The following is a 17,814-nucleotide window of genomic DNA, read 5'->3' as shown; positions in this document are numbered from 1 at the left end:
AGGTTTTGAATCAAGAATGCTCCTTTATACATGTTTAACAATAGATTATAAAGCTGATAATTCGTTTAGACATTGGGTGTTAAAAAAAGTGCTCACCTATAATGTCTAAGGGTTTTTGATGAGGGAAGAATAAGTACTCCGGATCTCCTTAAATGTTCATAAGCTGATGGTGATCTGCAATGCAACTCAATCATCCACCTTAGCACATCAGGATGATACCTCCGAGCATTTGTTGCACGGTCAAAATTTTCACATTGATTTTAAAAAAATAAGGCCTGCCACTCGTTCATTTCACTTGCTTCTTTGTGAAACAAATCCTGTTTCAAACAAAAAATGGTTTATGTAATAAATATATACTTTTTAACACCACTACTTAACTTACAACAATGTCTTTTTGAATACCCTCATCTACACCAACATACTCTTCACTCTTTACCGATGACAGTTTATTATAATATTCTTTATTGTAGAGAGATTTAATATTATACTGGTAGCAAGCTTTGCAACATTTTGCACTTTCAGCAGGCACTGAATGCAATAAAAAAAGCAGGTCTTCATATGCAAAACAGGTTACCTAATACTTTTATAACTTGTCATACCTACACACATGCACTTGGGTGCGCGCCTAATGGTTTTTGATATTAACTGGTCATCTTTCCATTCCTGAATTATGTGATTTTGAACAGATTTTGTTGAGCATTGGACTCCTTCACACAGTGAATATGTTTCCAAGGTTTCTAAAGATTTTAGGCATAAATGTTAAAAAGCTTGTAAAATCGCTCAGCATTCTTAAAAGTTCACCTAAATACTGATGCAATGTTACAGATGTCAAGCTACAAACTTGCAACAACTTCAACTTATGTGGATATATTCTCCATGCACAGTATGCCACATATTCAACAGTTGCATCCTTCAAAATTGAAACACTGAAAACATCAATAGGGAGGATAAAGTCAATGAACAATTTATTTACATAAACGCAGACTAACATGAAAACACATCACTAACATGAACAGTGAAAACTATAGTTTATTAGTGAGCTGCCTTGTGACTCATCACTACTGTTCCTCACCAACTTAATATCTGCTGCAACCTGGTCTTCGTGTGTGCATCTTGCCAACAACATTCTGCTTCCTCTTTTCAACAATGACCACCTATCTGAATAGGCAATAAATATTGTATTGTACAATAATACCTATTTTTTCTCACTAACACTTAAAATGGTACTTTTGCAGCAAAATGTTTTAAGTTTTGCAAATACACATTTTTACCTTTCATATATTGTGCAAGCTTATCATAGGACCCTTTCACTTGGTTAAGAGTACTATGTCTAACTTTGGCTGGTGCTGGTTGTCGACAAGCTGGTGACTTACGGATTATTAACTGAATCAAAAAACATTGATAGCACCTTAAATAATTTAAAATCTGAAACTCAACAACAACTTAATGTTTGCTAATCTACCTTTGAGGCTGAACACTTCTTCGGCAGAAAATATTTCGGAATGGCTCCAAGTTTTAAACGTTGTGATTTTTCAAATTTGACTATATCGTCTGGAGCAGTGATTCCCAACCGCGGCTCCTAGAGCCGCATGCGGCTCCCAGCTAGCCTTCTTGCGGCTCTCATTGACGTTTGAAAATCCCACAAAAATATTTAAAAAAATCTATTTATAACAAAAAAATAAAAATCATATTCAAAAATTACCCTTGCTTGGCTTGGAGTCTGGAGTTTATAATTAAGATGAGAGGAAAGTTGTGAATAGACTGCTATTGTTACGTCACTGTTGTTTCAAAGCAATGTGTCATAACCTTCCATTTGAACGAGCAGCAGCTATAGTTAAGGCAAAACCCAGCAGCAGCTGTCCAGTTCTTCTCGATTTTACTCTATTTTTGTGAACTTTTTATTGAACTTGATCTAAAGTAGTTACAACCGCTATAAAACTGCAGTAGGATAATCAGTCATTTACTTAAGTTTTAGGTATATTCAAGCTTTAAATTATGTCAGAACAGCCTTCAAAGAAAGCACGTACACTTCAGCAGGAAAATCGTGTTTTTCAAAGTGATTGGGAAGCAAAGTATTTTCAAATTGAGGTAGACAACAAAGCCCATTGCCTTCTTTGTCCTGTGGTGATAAGTAGCGTAAAATCTTTTAACATTGAGAGGCACTACAAAACTCATTCTTCAGAATATGATTGCTACCAAGGAGAATCAAGGAAAAGGAAGTTGGAATCTCTTAAGTCGGCACGGCATAAGCAAACAAATATGTTCAAGGCTAGTAATGAATCTGAAGATATTACCAAAACATCATACAAGGTGAGCCATCTAATTGCTCGCAATATGAAGCCATACTCGGATGGTGAAATTATGAAGCAGGCTATAGTTACGTTTGCAACAGAATGCTGTTCAAGTTCCGTAAAAGAAAAGGCAAAAAAGTTGCAGCTGAGTAATACTACAGTAACACGGCGCATTGAATGTATAGCAAACGACCAACATGATCAGCTTCTTGAGAAATCAAAAAATTTTGTGTGCTACTCTGTCGCGCTAGACAGCTCAAAAGATGTCACCGACACAGAGCAATTAGCTGTGTTTATTAGGGGAGTCATGCCGGATTTTACGATTTGTGAAGAATATCTCACTTTGCGTTCTATTCATGGCTCAACTAAAGGAACAGATATGTTTCGTGAATTTCATGCTACTCTTGAAGAAGCACATTTGGACCCATCAAAGTTGGTTGGAGTGGCAACGGATGGCTGTCCTTCCATGCTTGGAGCAAATCAAGGGCTTCAAGGGCTCATCAATAAATGGCGAGACGAGTATCATCTTGCTCCGGTGACATGGCATCATTGTATTTTACACCAAGAAAGTCTGGTTGCTAAGTCACTCAACATGTCTAATGTGATGGATGTGGTAATAACAACAGTAAACTGGATTAGAGCAAACGCACTTAAGCATCGGAAGTTCAAACAGTTTTTAGCAGATACTGACGCTGAGTATGGTGACGTAGCCATGTTCACAGCCGTACGATGGCTAAGCCGCGCTTCATGTATCAAAAGTACCTTTCTTCTCTAAATCGCACTCTACAAGGCAATAACAAGCTTTGTCATGATTTGTATAGCACAGCAACTGCTTTTATTAACAAACTTTGTCTTTGGAAAACGCAGCTTGCAGGTGGTGTTACAACACATTTTCCAACGCTATCTGACCATCAAACCAATGGATCATTTGATGCATACAACAGGCTTATCAGCAACTTGATTTATGAGTTCAACCGCCGCATTGACGGAATGAATGCTTTTTTGCCCATAATGAAAATGTTTTCAAATCCTATTGCAATTAATGTGGCCACTGCCCCTGACAATTTTCAATTGGAGTTGCTAGACATGCAGTCAGATATCGAGCTCAAGCAATTATTTAAAAGTGAAGACTTACTTGAATTTTGGAGTCAAGTTCCAGAGGGAAAGTATCCCAACTTGATAACCAATGCCCAGAAAAACACCTCTCTATTTGGATCAACTTATGTGTGTGAAGCACTTTTCAGCAAAATGGTCATAATCAAAAATCAATATCGCAATCGATTGACCGATGACCACCTCAAGCAGCTACTGCGTACTGCATCCTCTGCAATTACGCCTCGCTTTGACACACTTCTTAAAGCTCAAAGCCAATGCCAAGTTGGACATTAAATTGATTTGTGTGTTTTTTTCTTGTTAGTGTTGCTATTCGTTGGTACGTGCTTTCATGCTTTATAATTTTTGTTATACTTAATGAGTATATTCGTGCGGCTCCAAACGTACTCTGAAATTTGAAATTCGGCCCTGACACCAAAAAAGGTTGGGAACCACTGGTCTGGAGCAAAGTGTTTCTCACAAATACATACCCTTGTAAAACAACAGTTAATTGCAGCAAAGCAAATGCTATCAAAGAACTTACTTTTCCTTGTGCAGCAGTTCTTTAATCCTGTCACCCTGTTCGCTGTTGCGCAATGACAAAATAAATGTTGTTAGGCTGGTCCTGTGGAACCGTTCCTCATTTGTTTTTGCTAGGTCGGCGCGATATATTTTAAAAAGTGACAGATCATTTTTTTTGAAAACATAATTACATCCAGGAATACAGCAGTTCATATTTGTATAATGCCAAATTATGTGTAATTACAAAATTTATTCTAAAAACAAGGTTTATTAATATTATTAATTTCAGGTTTTATTAATAGGAAATTTTGCCAAAGACTCTATACATAATTCCATGAAGCTGTCACATAACAGAACAAATTTAAATGTGTTGGCCTTGCATAATCTGCACTTCAGTATTACTGATCTAAAAATTTAGTAACATTGCTCCAACAACATTGGTAACTAATACATAATCGCATTAGGCCTACATGTCTCTGCAAATTTTTGCACATCTGAAGGTTGGGAAGCAAATTTCGTGCATTCAATCGCTACCTCTGCCCTTGTTTCTTAACTTTCTGAAAGTATTTTTGGTCAAGTTGTTTAAAAATATTGTGTAGTTGGTGTACCAACCAACCAAATCTAATTTAATAACCTGCGCTTCATGTATACACGAAAAAACAGACGACAACACCACTTTTTCCTATCCTTTTCCATTGTAAACGCCGCATTCTTACTGGTCGCATTCAAGCGGAACCGATCTTAATAAAATACGCAGTGTGCAGTCTCTGGTCTCAGCGTCCTGTCCAGGTGATGGGTTTGAGATCATTTTTTTATTGTTATGTCCAATTCCTCTCATGAAATTGGAATAAAGTCGTGATCGTTATGTGTTGGGTTAACAGTGATATTGGACAGGAATTGATTTTGTGCATTAGATGTGGTTTTATTTTTTGTTTTCCAGAGTTGTGAGTAAAAACTATGAATTTCGTTAATAATTTTAGTTTGATCTGTTTCAATTTGGCCGTCGATAGTTAAGTTTCGAATACTAGTGGTTTCTTGTCTAGTGTTTTCGAGTCTCAAAAATGTTTTATTTAGTTTTTCTTCGGCTGTGATGTCTTTTAACCGTGTTCGTATTTGTGCGCCCTTTATCTCGTTTTGTTCCTGTGTTTTTATTTTATTTGTAAGTTCAACAAATTTAAGATTTGCTTCCAAGTTGTTTGAGTTCATCTGAGTCATAAGTGTTTGTAGTATGTGTATTGAGTTTTTCTTGTTTCTCCGCTTTTGCTTTCTTATCGCGAAATTGATAGAGTGTTTTTTAATTCTGTGTTTCCCACCAAGAAATAGGGTTCTCGAACTGATCCCTATCTTCTTGGTGGTTTAAAATGATGCTTTTTATATCGGCTACATAGTCAGAGTTGTCCAAAAGTGATAAGTTTAACTTCCATAGGCTTTTGCCCCAGCGTTTGTTTGAGTTTAAGTTCAAAGTTATTGTGGGTACGTGGTTGTGATCGGAAAAATGAATGAATTTGTGGTGGAATTTCGAGAGTTTACTCAGTAGATTGCTACTGCAGTAAATTCTGTCGATTCTTGTGGCTACGTTGCTTGTTACGCGTGTGTAGAATTTGTCTGTAGGGTGAAAGTATCGAAATGTGTCAGTGAGGTCATGTTTTTTAATAGTGTCGCGCCAGAAGAGCTGGTCGCTTCAGTAGCGCATCGTTCTAAGTGTGTCGATCTGGTCTACAATTAGATTAAAGTCCCCGCCTAGGATAATGTGAAGGTGTTGTGTTATACTTCGTTCAAGGATTTGAAGTAAGTCAAGCCGTTTCTTTACAGAACCGGACTGTTGTCCAGATGACATGTACATATTGATGATAGTGAAAGGTGTTTCGTTGTACTCAAAGTCTAATTGTTGTAGTCTAAAGTCGGTAATGATTAGGTGAGTGAAATGTACGTTTTGCCCAAAACGTTTTTTTTTATCAGAAAAGTGCCATCATGTTTAGCTTTTTGGTCCGACATATTTCTCCAATATGAATTAAAGAAATATCAAATTTTGTTTGTTTGCCCAATTTTTAAAGACAGTTTCATTTACTTTATGCACTTCCTGAATCAGGAAAATATTTGAATCAACTTGTTTAATAAAATTAGCAATATTAGGTAGGTTACGGTCTAAACCAGAGGCGTGCAACATACGGCCCGCGGCCCCTGTTTCCGTGGCCCGCGCAGACTTCAAATTACTCTAACAATTATGAATACTTTTTACTGTTAGAGCATGTAATGTTGCTATTTGTACACCATTACTGGTATCTTTGACTTTGTACAACGTCACACCATGATAAGGTTTTATCCACTGTGACGACATACCCCCATTGTTGCACCATAGTGGGCATTATGAAAAAAAGTGCCTTTCTAGCAATGATTCAGTAACATGATTTATAGGTGCAGTAAATATATTGAGATTTATACTACAAAAAAGGTTAGCAAAGTGAAAATGTCTTGCAGCAAAAAAAGAAAGATTGATTTTGAAAGGCGAAAGTCCGGACCTCCCCTTTTCAAAAAGTTGTGCGTAAATTAAATAGGCCCAAATCGTTTAGTTTACCGCTACATGATAACAGGGAGTCGTTATCTCAAAGCCGCGAGGTTTTAATCTCTTGTATTCGCTTGTTATCTAACGCCAATTGTGACGTAACAAGGGTTGAATAAGGAGTTTTATGCGCTAACAATCGGAAAGTTACATTCCGGCTGGGACGCTAGTTGTTAACTACACTAAATGCAACGTATCAACCTGTTTTGCATTTTAAAAATGTAAAATGAGTAAAAAAATGGATAAAAACGTTTAATGTTGTATTGTTTCGACCCGCCAAATACGTAATAGTTTGTCACGAACATTAGATCGATGTTCATTGAATTTATGCCTTCTACAGTTACCAACTTTAGTGCATTCTTGACATTGTGCAACTTAACAGTAGCATTATCGCTTTAGATAGGCGTTCAGTCCTAGAGAAACTGTTTCCCGTGTTTTAAGCAACGATTTCGATTACCTGACGCTTATCGCTTATCTTGCAGCTGCAGTTTTGCTGAGTAAGCTAGATGGCAGCGGCGAAATCAGGAAACTACAAAGCTGTCGCGAAAATTATTAGTTATTTCTGTCAATTGGACGGATAGAGAAACCGCCAAAGTCGAAAGTTGGATTAGGTTTCGGTCTTGTACCTTCGAGTTAAAGTGCTCGTTTTTAACAAGAAAACGAAATAGGCAACGGGACAATTGAGTGGTAGTTTGACGTGTGAATTACGTATTTAGTCTCGTGCGGTCTAGCGTATTTGTGTGGGAAATTTTCCACAGATCTAATGACGTCATTAGGGAAATTCCCAAAATAAAATGTCGGACCCCCCTCTTTAAAAATTTCTGGATACGCCCCTGCGAGGAGGTAAAAAAAATAATGAAAAAATTTGAAATAGATTCTTATAAGTTGGTTGGTATAACCACAGATGGAGCCCCATCAATGGTGGGAAAAAATAACGGATTTGTCAAAAGATTCTTGGAGGCTATTAAAGCTGAAAATGTTTTGGTAAGCCATTGCATCATTCATCAGGAAAGCTTGTGCTCAAAAGTACTGGATTTTTGCGACGTAATGAAAAATGTTGTTTCCTGTGTTAATTATATTCGAGCGCGGGGATTAAATCATCGGCAGTTTAAGTTGTTCATGCAAGAGGTTAACTCCGATTACCCGGATGTAAATTATTTTTGTGCAGTAAGATGGCTTAGCAGAGCTGCCACTTTGAAAAGATTTTGGAGCCTTAAGCATGATATTCAAACTTTTATGGAAAGTAAAGGTCAAGACGTTTCCTTTCTCAAAGATGATACATGGCTGAATGATTTTGCTTTTTTAACTGATATCACCCATCACCTTTCAGAACTGAATGTGAAACTGCCAGGAAAGCATCAGTTAGCGAATAAGATGGTTGAACATATTTCTTCATTTCAAGCAAAACTACAACTCTTTCGATCACAGTTGAGCAAAGGATTCCTGACTCATTTTTCTTGTTTGGAAAGTAGAAAAGTTAAAGTTTGTTGCGATGATTGAAAAGTTAATTTCGGTATTTGACTTTCGCTTTAAAGGGCCCCGGCAGCGGCGATGTGACTTTTTCTACATTTTAGATATTTAGAATTGCCAAAATTCAGGGATTCCGAATCACTAATTTTTTTAGTCCTATGATTTCTCGTTTTCGAGATATTCAATCAAACAATGAGCTCTCGAGCGACACCTTGGTTGCTGCCATGAAATTAGTAAGTGCAACAGCAGTTAGCCAAGTTCAACGAATATTCTGAGTCGAATCTGCTTTGTATAAAAGCATATCCTGGATTTGAATCTATATGTCTCAACGTGTATTAGAAGCAGCATGTTATCGATTTAAACGTCATTTGGGAAAACATGATGAGGGTAATTAACACCCGTCACGAGTAAGTTTTACTGTACTAACTACTAACATGCAATATGCCACCAGCAACCTCTATGCATTACAGATATACTGCCTACAGAAACTTTGTTGAATGGTGCTGGGGAAGACTTCAGAGTTACGTTGCCAGACTGACAGCCACTTGTTGTGACGTTGCTGCACAACAATACATGTGGTTCCATATGCTTTTCACCCAAGGTCCCAACTCTTTGCAATAGGCTTTGTTAGAAAGTGCTGTCAGTTTCTTTTGGATTTCTAAATTCAAAACCATAAACACAAATATACTGGTGTATGCTCATCTTTTATTTCTATCATATTTGTAGCTACATGCCAAACATAATGTTTTGTTTCTGACGATTCTTCACTAATGTATTTAATGATTTGTGGATGCCTGTCAGTCACAAAGGCTTCAATAAACAATCCTTTGCTTGTGAAGTTTTCAATGCTTCCCAAGAATCCTTCTTTTTCCATATCATTGCTGTTTGCCACTTTATTGCTCTAGAAAATATTATGAAATTACCATCTGAATACATGAACAAGGTTAATAGCAACATTTTTATTGTTGCAAAGATCCATCATCCATCATTGTGTATGTAGCAAATTTAGCTGAGTGTCCAGGGAAATCTGCAGTTAATTTACTTCTGGTACAACATTTAAGAGGTAAAGAAGTTTTCCTTTCACGCAATGTATTTGGGTTCATAGCTTAGAAAAAAATGTATACATGAAAATGTATTGATATTATCACACCTTTTTTCATTACCACACTTTTTTGTTATTACCAAGTAAATGGCATGACAATAAACTAAATTAGTATAACGTAATGGTAATATTAAAGACTATAATGTTAAAGAAGATTATGTCAGAAAACAATTAACTAAAGCATACCATATGCTGCTTTTCTTGCAGCTGCTCTCAATGCCATTTCTTGCTGAAGAAGACTGTTCTCATGAATACATGGAATGGCATTTGGCTGTAACACCAGAACTTTTGCCATACCCCTGTCATACTGCATTTTATTTGTGAAACATTCATCTGTGAAATGTAGGCTACAAAGAACACTGTATTTCGTTGCTCCCTTTTTTTCACGTTAACAAATTTAATTCAAGCTGACCGCAATGGCTTTATATTTGGAAAGCGAAAAGTGTCATATTGCTGGCCTTTCGATTTCCTCTTGAATTGCAACCATACAAAGAACACACTGCAGGCATTTTTGCACACTTGAGTATAAAAATGAAAACATTTAAACACCAAAATACCTAAACTGACTATCGTAATTGGCGTCGCAGAACGTTAACAACCACCGACTACAAACAAGCTCCAAACCAAGTTGGTACGAGGTGACGTCACATGACGTTTGAGCTAAGTGACAAAATATCCGCAAGGTGTCAGTGTTTTTAGATTTGAAACGTAAATATTTGACTAGTAACTTCGATTTTTGTGGTTTTAAACCTGAAATCGTGTTTATAAAAATACGATAAACAACATATTAAAAAATAATTTTCTCATCCATTTGACCAGTTGGTGGAAAATATTCCTTGCAGCTTTCAGTTAGAAATCATAGATTTACAAGAAAATGTCGATCTCAAACGGGCCTACCAAGAAAATGATTTAATCACTTTTTACAGAAGCTACGTGTATGGAAATTACATAAATCTAGAAAATCACGCTAGAAAAATGATCTCTCTATTCGGAAGCACATACTCCTGTGAGCAGTTCTTTTCAAAAATGAAGTTATTTAAGTCAAAATGCAGAAATCAGCTATCAGATGAGCATTTGCCCAGCAAACAATTTGACGTATTTTCGACGTAGATTATGTGTTACAACTTGGTCGAGGGAACGTAGATCCCAACGTTTTTTTACGTAAAAGCGTCGATACGAAACGATGTCTTTAAAACGTTATGGAAAACGTTGGTTGCGCACGTTAAGAATACGTAGTGCACTGTCACGTTCCTAACAAACGTTTACTTTCCGTTTAATCAAACGTTTTTTTTACGTAAAAGTGTCGATACGAAACGATGTCTTAAAAACGTTGATTGCACACGCTGAAAATACGTAGTGCACTGTCACGTTCCTAACAAACGTTGTGTATACGATACGAAACGATGTCTTGAAAACGTTGTTAGCACACTTGGAGAATACGTAGTACACAAATACGTCAGAACCCTACGTTTGTTTTACATTTGAGCGAACGTTGTGTTTACGTAAATTGTTTGACTTGGAAATACGTCCGTTTTACGTTGGGACGTACATCATTGCAGAACATTTGGCGATGGTTTTGAAAACGTTTTTGTGAACATACTTCCGAACGTTGCTGTGGTGGTTAAAGCGACGCGTTTTCACCTTTGAGTTACAACGATTCGCCTACGTTGCAGTTCATGTTTTAATCCATTGAGGTTCGAACCATTTCTGGCTTTCTTTTGTGTGTTGCTGCTCTACCTAGTTATGACCACAACAATAGGGAAACACCAGTCATCTTACTTCAGAAAGAATTTATTGAAACAAAGCCAGCACAACATATTCGGAATCTGAAGAAAGGAGTGCAGTGGTGTCACCTGAGCTGCTGGTACTGATGTAACTTGAATTCAAGGACTGCAAAAATAATACAGTGTTATGGAAGCAATGCCAGATTTTTTGGCAAGCAAGAAAAATGAAATTTTGTTGAAATGTGTGTTTAGGTAAAGGCTGTTTCAACCTAACTTCCATGCATTTTCTAAAATTTGTAAATGATTACTGGGAAACTGTGGTGACAATATATATGACCATGACTTGAAATTGGTAAATGCTGTTATTATTTTCAAAATGAAAAAAACAAACATTTTAAATGAAAAAATATATTGGCTTTTATTTTCAACAAAATGAAACAAGAACATTTTACACTTCTGTTATATTTATAATGATGCTCAGAATAGGTTATTATTTATAATGACACTACATTACATGTACCTTGTAGAGGTCACCACCCTGTCTCCTTGGTGCATGTTTAAGAAATTCACTGATTTCTTTTTCGATAGCTTTGACATCTGTGTTGTTTGTACTTCTCAAACATGCCTCTACAAATAACATTAAAATTTGACTACTATAGCTTATTGAATGTTACATGAACTGTTAAAACAAATATTTATAGTGGCTGATTAAGGAAGAAAGTGTAGGCATTTTTTAAGTTGAAAAATATTATGAAGTATAAATAATTTCCTTTGCCCAAACTTGTGTGGAAAAAAAAACAATGCATAAATTTTTGTTACAATCAAAAAATATCTTGTTTGTGGTCAATACCACCCAATACAACCAAAAAGTTTATTTTCCATGATAATAAAATAACATACTAATAATTGCCTTGTTTGTACAAGATTGACAAAAGGAATCTTTTCCCTTTCCTCCTCTATAACTGTACATTGACCACATTCTGTTAGTCCCCACCCTTCTCATCATTCTTCTTACTTTATCTCACACTGAAGAACCTCCGAGACTTCGTAAGTAATTGATCTTAATGATTTGTGTAAAAGGTTTAGTTTGTGTAAAGTTTTGTTGCAGCTAAGGTAAGTTACTTACAAATGACTTTTTAAAGGTTTTTTCCAACAAAAGCTTTTCAAGTTCTTCTAATGTTTCTAAAGGCTTGTTTAGAAATGTAAACTCTGCATCATCTTCTTCCTCCTTGCTTTCCAAGAGATTTTTAACTATCTTTATTTCTTGTTTCATGTCACTTATGTCTCTTGCAATTGTCTGGATTGTTACAGCTACACAAAAAATATGAAACTAAAGTCAAAATAACCTAAAAATTTGATACACACCCTCTGCATGCTGCATCATTTCATTTTCATTTAAGATGGTTTGATCTGAAATAGAAATATTTTAGAAATATAAATAGAAAACACAAGTTCAGTTTGTTTTGCAAAACCCTTTACCAGCAACCGAAGAAAAATGTGACCTTTACCTTGTGTTTTCTGCCAATAAAAAATTATTATCAAATATATATATTTTTTTTTAAATTAGCAAAAACAAACACAAACAACTTTTATTCTTCACCTGTAGAATTAAAACTTTTATTTTTAAATTAGTACTATCATTTTCTTTTCCGACTTCATTGATTATGTCTTCATCTGGAAGAGCACATATGGGCTCATCTACACAGATGACTCACTTTGCTACATTGTTATGATTAGATTGTCATGTGTTGCTCACCTTCATCTAAAAATCTTCTTGGCATTTTCCGAGGTCTCTCAATCTCATCACAGTTCTCCATATTTGATGTTTGCAAGGCCAAATTGCATTTCTGTAGCGCTTTTTCAAATTCCCCTTTTGTACAAAAACAACCTATTCTGAGCATACAATTTTAATAATTATCGTAGAACAAACCTGATTTGTACAAAATCCTTATTGGGTGTTGTCCCCAGTTTTCTTCGTCTGCAGGGGCGGCTCGTGCGAGGGGGCTGCGGAGCTGCAGCACCCCCAGTATTTTTACTTGACATTCCTTTTCCAAGTTGTTATACAAAACAATCTTTACAGATAGTTTTTATGTTTGATCAGTGTATACTAAGAATAACTTTTATGGCATTAATCGACATTTTATCTAAATTAATAAAAATTTTGTATTATTTAAAAAAATAAAATAATAATAAGTTATCTATGGCGGAGCTGCAGCTCCAGTTTCGTGACGTTTCATGACGTTTTCAGTTGTGCGCATGCGCACTTGGAAAAGCTACATGCCGGGCGAAATAGGCGAGAGGGGGCTGTGGCTCGCGCAGCCCCTCGCGTGACGTAGCGCTAGTTGTGTTGTCTGCTTCGCGTCAGTGAGCTCCAAAGCCAAACCCGTGTACTGTGTTTTTAAGTTCGACAGTGAGTGCAGTTAAATAACTATTTTGCTATCATTAAATTTATTGTTTGACTGTTAGTGGTGACTTTTTAAGATGACTGTAAGTGGGTTTCAGTTTTTACAGTTATCATTAAAATAAATAAGTGTATCTAACACCTTTAAAAGTCACAATTAACCTTTATAATAAATAACTGAATTAAAAAGATTTATGAAAGTATGGGACAAAACATCTGTTACTCCAATGTCATGCAGGAATAAGCAACAACAAGAAATACTCAGTTTTAGTTCCTATAATGCTACCAAAGAAAAGTTATATTTGTGACTGTGAAGTTAAATGCCTTACTTAAATTCAGGCAATATCAAATGCAGAACAAACAACTGCAAGTAACAGGAATTTTGAAATGAAGACAAAAAAAGAGTGAAGACAATTTAAAGTGTGGATTTCTTAACACACCATGTTGACAGTATTTGCAACCAATTGCAGTCATGTGTATTGATATAATGGACATGTACTGTTTGTCTGAACAGTAGCTGCTAAATTGCTTCACAGGAAGTGTTTCTTAAGAATGAACATTCTACAGACAAGATAGTAGTGACACCAAGCACATCCTACTGTTCACAAAGAAAAGCTAGTTACTCAAATGAAAATGTTTCTGTAGATCTGATGTTCATGATTACTTTGAAAATAATTAATCTAGAGATGATGTTTTGACAAGTTAAATTACTAGGATGAAAAATCCTTTTTGCTCTTTCCATGATTCTTTCAAAGGCAAAACAGTTCTTTTTAACACTGAAAAAGATGCCAATTTTTCTGAGGAACACCAATATTTCCAAATGACTTGCACTTGCAGTGCTAGTACTAAATAGAAAAACAGTTTCTTAGTTATCATTTGGGATTAAGGAAGAAGCTATCAATTATCATGCCCAAACTATAACTTCATGATTCATTTTGGTTGGAAAAAGGAACCACAAGATTTAATAATATGGTTTAAATTTAAGTGAGAGTGTTGTAAATTTTAAAGCTTGAAGGCGTTTTGCACTTAAAAAAGGATTGTTAAGCTATTTGCCAGCAAGCAGCAATTATAGCAGCTAAGAAACTAAAATACAATCAATAGTCTGCACACAAAAATTCAAGAAAGATGTTTAAATGAACAAGTTCTGAAACCAATGTAATGTGGTTGTTAAATTTGTTAGTTATGATACCAATAAAAAGCTGTATGTCTAGTTTTTTTGTGTGACAATAATCTGTAAAGTGTCGTAGAATATGTTGAAAACGCTGACTGTGACTAAATTTACTTAAATGAAACATGACAATTTTTGTTGTCGAACTGAAATACTTCGACCTTTTCGACTCATTTATATGTATTTTTTCTGTTACTTTTTTTTTCTATTGTTCTGTTGTGTTTTACCGTATTTACAACCGCTTCGTTTCGAGGCTGTGCCACGTGTGTTTTTCACATTATTACTGAACGTTATTGTGTTTGACCCGTCGCTGTGCGAGTAAACAAAATACACAAATGATACCGTCTGCTGTTTACACTCGTGTACATTATTGCGTAACAAAAATTACGTCACAATGGAGTTGCTAATTAAGATTTGTATTACTTGTTTTTATACACTAAACCAGGGGTGCACAACCTTTTTGGAAAGACGGCCGCATCGCAGATCTTTATTTCACCAACGGCCGCCAATTACCTGCTTGTTTTTGTTTTTAAATGTATTATGTGAAAATAGGGCTTGTCCCACATACATAAACCATCTAATGGCGTCCAAAAAGCACTGAACTTGATCCACAAATTGAGCTAAACAGTCTGACGACCAGTCTGAGCTGTTTATGACGTCATAATCTATATTGTGACGCAAGAGGTGACTGTTTATTTGCATTGTTTGCATACAATAGGCGTATATAAAGTGTGATGCACGGGGTTTCTAGGCTGGTAATGTCTTTTTCAGTCTTACAAAATCTATTTAGTGCAGTTTGAAAGTCAGAATATTTAGCAAAAGAGTTGTTTTTACGTCACGGCCGCCAGTGCATATATTTTAATAAACATGTTCACGGCCGCACAAAATCGTCTATTCGGCCGCATGTTGTGCACCCCTGCACTAAACAAATGGCTAGAAAACTAGAAATGTAGCTTTTCAATTATTGCCAACTTATATATGTTCAGTAAAGGCTAAAATTTGTGGGGGCAGCACCCCCACAAATTTTATGCACGAGCCGCCACTGTTCGTCTGGCAATTCACCTTTTTTGGCCTTTGGCCAGTAACACATCAATTTCTGGAAATAAATACCACATAAACAAAAATTCAAACTTAAAAACAACAAAGTAACTCAGATACTTTTTCCTGTGTAGTAAATATCCATGAGTTATGGACAATTTCAGCTGTTTCTTCATTAACAAATATTACAACAACAAACATTTTTAACAAAATATGTTGAACCTGCAATTGCTACCACACATAGCACTATCTGTAAACAACAGATATCATATTTCATGCATAACTGCCATAAATATGCATCTATGACCAAATTTCAAAACAATAGCTCTTGTTATACTAACATCTTGTTTTAACAATACTGTTTTAGTGTCCTTAGAAGTAGTAACAAATATACTCATCTTTTTGGAATCACATGGTTCAAGAAACAAACTTTTTGCATTATTATACACACGACAAAACAATTTTTCAGAGCTATGCGCCTCAAGAATTTCTACGCACATTTCAGACTGTTGAGAAAAATTCACAATATAGCCGTTATTTGGTTCCTTGGTATATGTTTTTTGTTGCTTGTGGTCACTTTTTCAAATTTGAAGCCACTACATGCATCAAGACTCCCAAATGTACAAGCATCTCTTTTCAAATGTAACAAACTATGCACGTTGTACACCAAGAACTCTTTGCCATACAGGTCAGCAGAATCCTTCACAAATTTGCTTAAAAGGTCATGTCCGTAACAAGAAAAACTTTCAACAAAAGTTGGTGAAATAAGTTTCATACCTACACTAAATAAAAGAAAGTGATCATACAATTTCTTCTGAAGAACCTTTTTTAACACAATCTGTCCAGTATAAGTCTCTATTTTACATTGGATAAAAGTACCCACACAAGTAAAACATAAAAGGACAAAACCACGAGGTAAAATCGTCGGATGAGACTTCGAACTACATGTTTAATTTGGCGGGAAGAATAGAAATCTTCGCATTGTGTGTTGTTTGTATGTTAAAATTTCACAGAAAAAATAACTTCATTGCAAAATCAAACAATATTATTAACCTTCAAAAGGAAATCTGTTTCCAAATGAAAACATTTCTGACAAACGTTTGTTTTTTGTGTCAAAACACGTGACGTCAAAAAACATGAAACATACTGTGTCTTACTTTTTTTAAACAACGTGTCAAATCAGTGTCTTTGCATCGTTCGTTACTTCGAAACGCACTATTTATATAAAAATGGGTTTAGTTAAAACGTATTAAACCAACGTTTGTATAACAACGTTTATTTCACGTGAAAACGAATGTACATTCTTAGTTCTAAACGGGTTCAGTTAAAACGTATGAAACCAACGTTCAAATCACGTTAAAACAAATGTAGAATCTTGGTTATAAACGGATTTGCAGTTAAAACTAGTGATGGGACGGGTACCCGGTACTCGGTATCGATGGTATCGAACGATTTCAGTGGTATCGATACTCGTACTCGGTATCGAAATATTTTGCCTCAGTTTTCGATACCAACGTGCGAGTACCAAAGGCCGAGTTACACCATAAGAATACGGGCAACTTTATGCCAATATTTGCTTCGGACAGCACAAAATTGGAAAAAAGTTCCGCCAGTTTACGTATATCTTTTTCGCTGTCACGTGGAGATTACATTTTTCGGAATGTGTGTGTGCACGCTTGTACCCCGACCATGGCAGATAAATTAACCAGTGATATACAACTAAGTACCACACTACACCTAAGTACTCGGTAATCGTACTCGGTATCGAAGGTATATACATGTGGTACTCGGTATGTATCGGTACTCGCTTCAAAACCTGGTATCGTCCCATCACTAGTTAAAACGTATTAAACCAACGTTTGAATCACGTTAAAACAAATGTAGAATCTTGGTTATAAACGGGTTCAGTTAAAACGAAGGAAACCAACGTTTGAATCACGTTAAAACAAATGTACAAACTTAGTTAAAAACGGGTTCAGTTAAAACGTATCAAACCAACGCTTGAATCACGTTAAAACAAATGTACAAACTTAGTTAAAAACGGGTTCAGTTTAAACGTATGAAACCAACGTTTGAATCACGTTAAAACAAATGTAGAATCTTGGTTAGAAACGGGTTCAGTTAAAACGAAGGAAACCAACGTTTATTTCATGTTAAAACAAATGTAGAATCTTGGTTATAAACGGGTTCAGTTAAAACGTATCAAACCAACGTTTCAATCACGTTAAAACAAATGTACAAACTTAGTTAAAAACGGGTTCAGTTAAAACGTATGAAACCAACGTTTCAATCACGTTAAAACAAATGTAGAATCTTGGTTATAAACGGGTTCAGTTAAAACGTATCAAACCAACGTTTATTTCACGTTAAAACAAATGTAGAATCTTGGTTAGAAACGGGTTCAGTTAAAACGTATGAAACCAACGTTTATTTCACGTTAAAACAA

At 35.7% G+C, this 17,814-nt stretch overlaps 1 long non-coding RNA gene across 1 annotated transcript; it reads right to left on the bottom strand.

Annotated features, from left to right (window-relative positions):
* Nucleotides 1-8,405: 8,405 nt before the first annotated feature.
* Nucleotides 8,406-9,403, bottom strand: LOC145233181 (uncharacterized). The gene is made up of 2 exons (XR_013861036.1): nucleotides 9,224-9,403; nucleotides 8,406-8,836 (listed from the first exon to the last, which is right to left on the bottom strand). It is a non-coding gene; the product is annotated as an uncharacterized LOC145233181 (long non-coding RNA).
* Between the last annotated feature and the right edge of the window lie 8,411 nt (nucleotides 9,404-17,814).

This window comes from Phallusia mammillata, chromosome 6 (assembly GCF_965637545.1).
Source record: "Phallusia mammillata chromosome 6, kaPhaMamm4.hap1.1, whole genome shotgun sequence".
In the NCBI taxonomy this organism is placed as follows: Eukaryota; Metazoa; Chordata; class Ascidiacea; order Phlebobranchia; family Ascidiidae; genus Phallusia; species Phallusia mammillata.
This window is presented reverse-complemented; position numbering and strand designations above follow the sequence as displayed.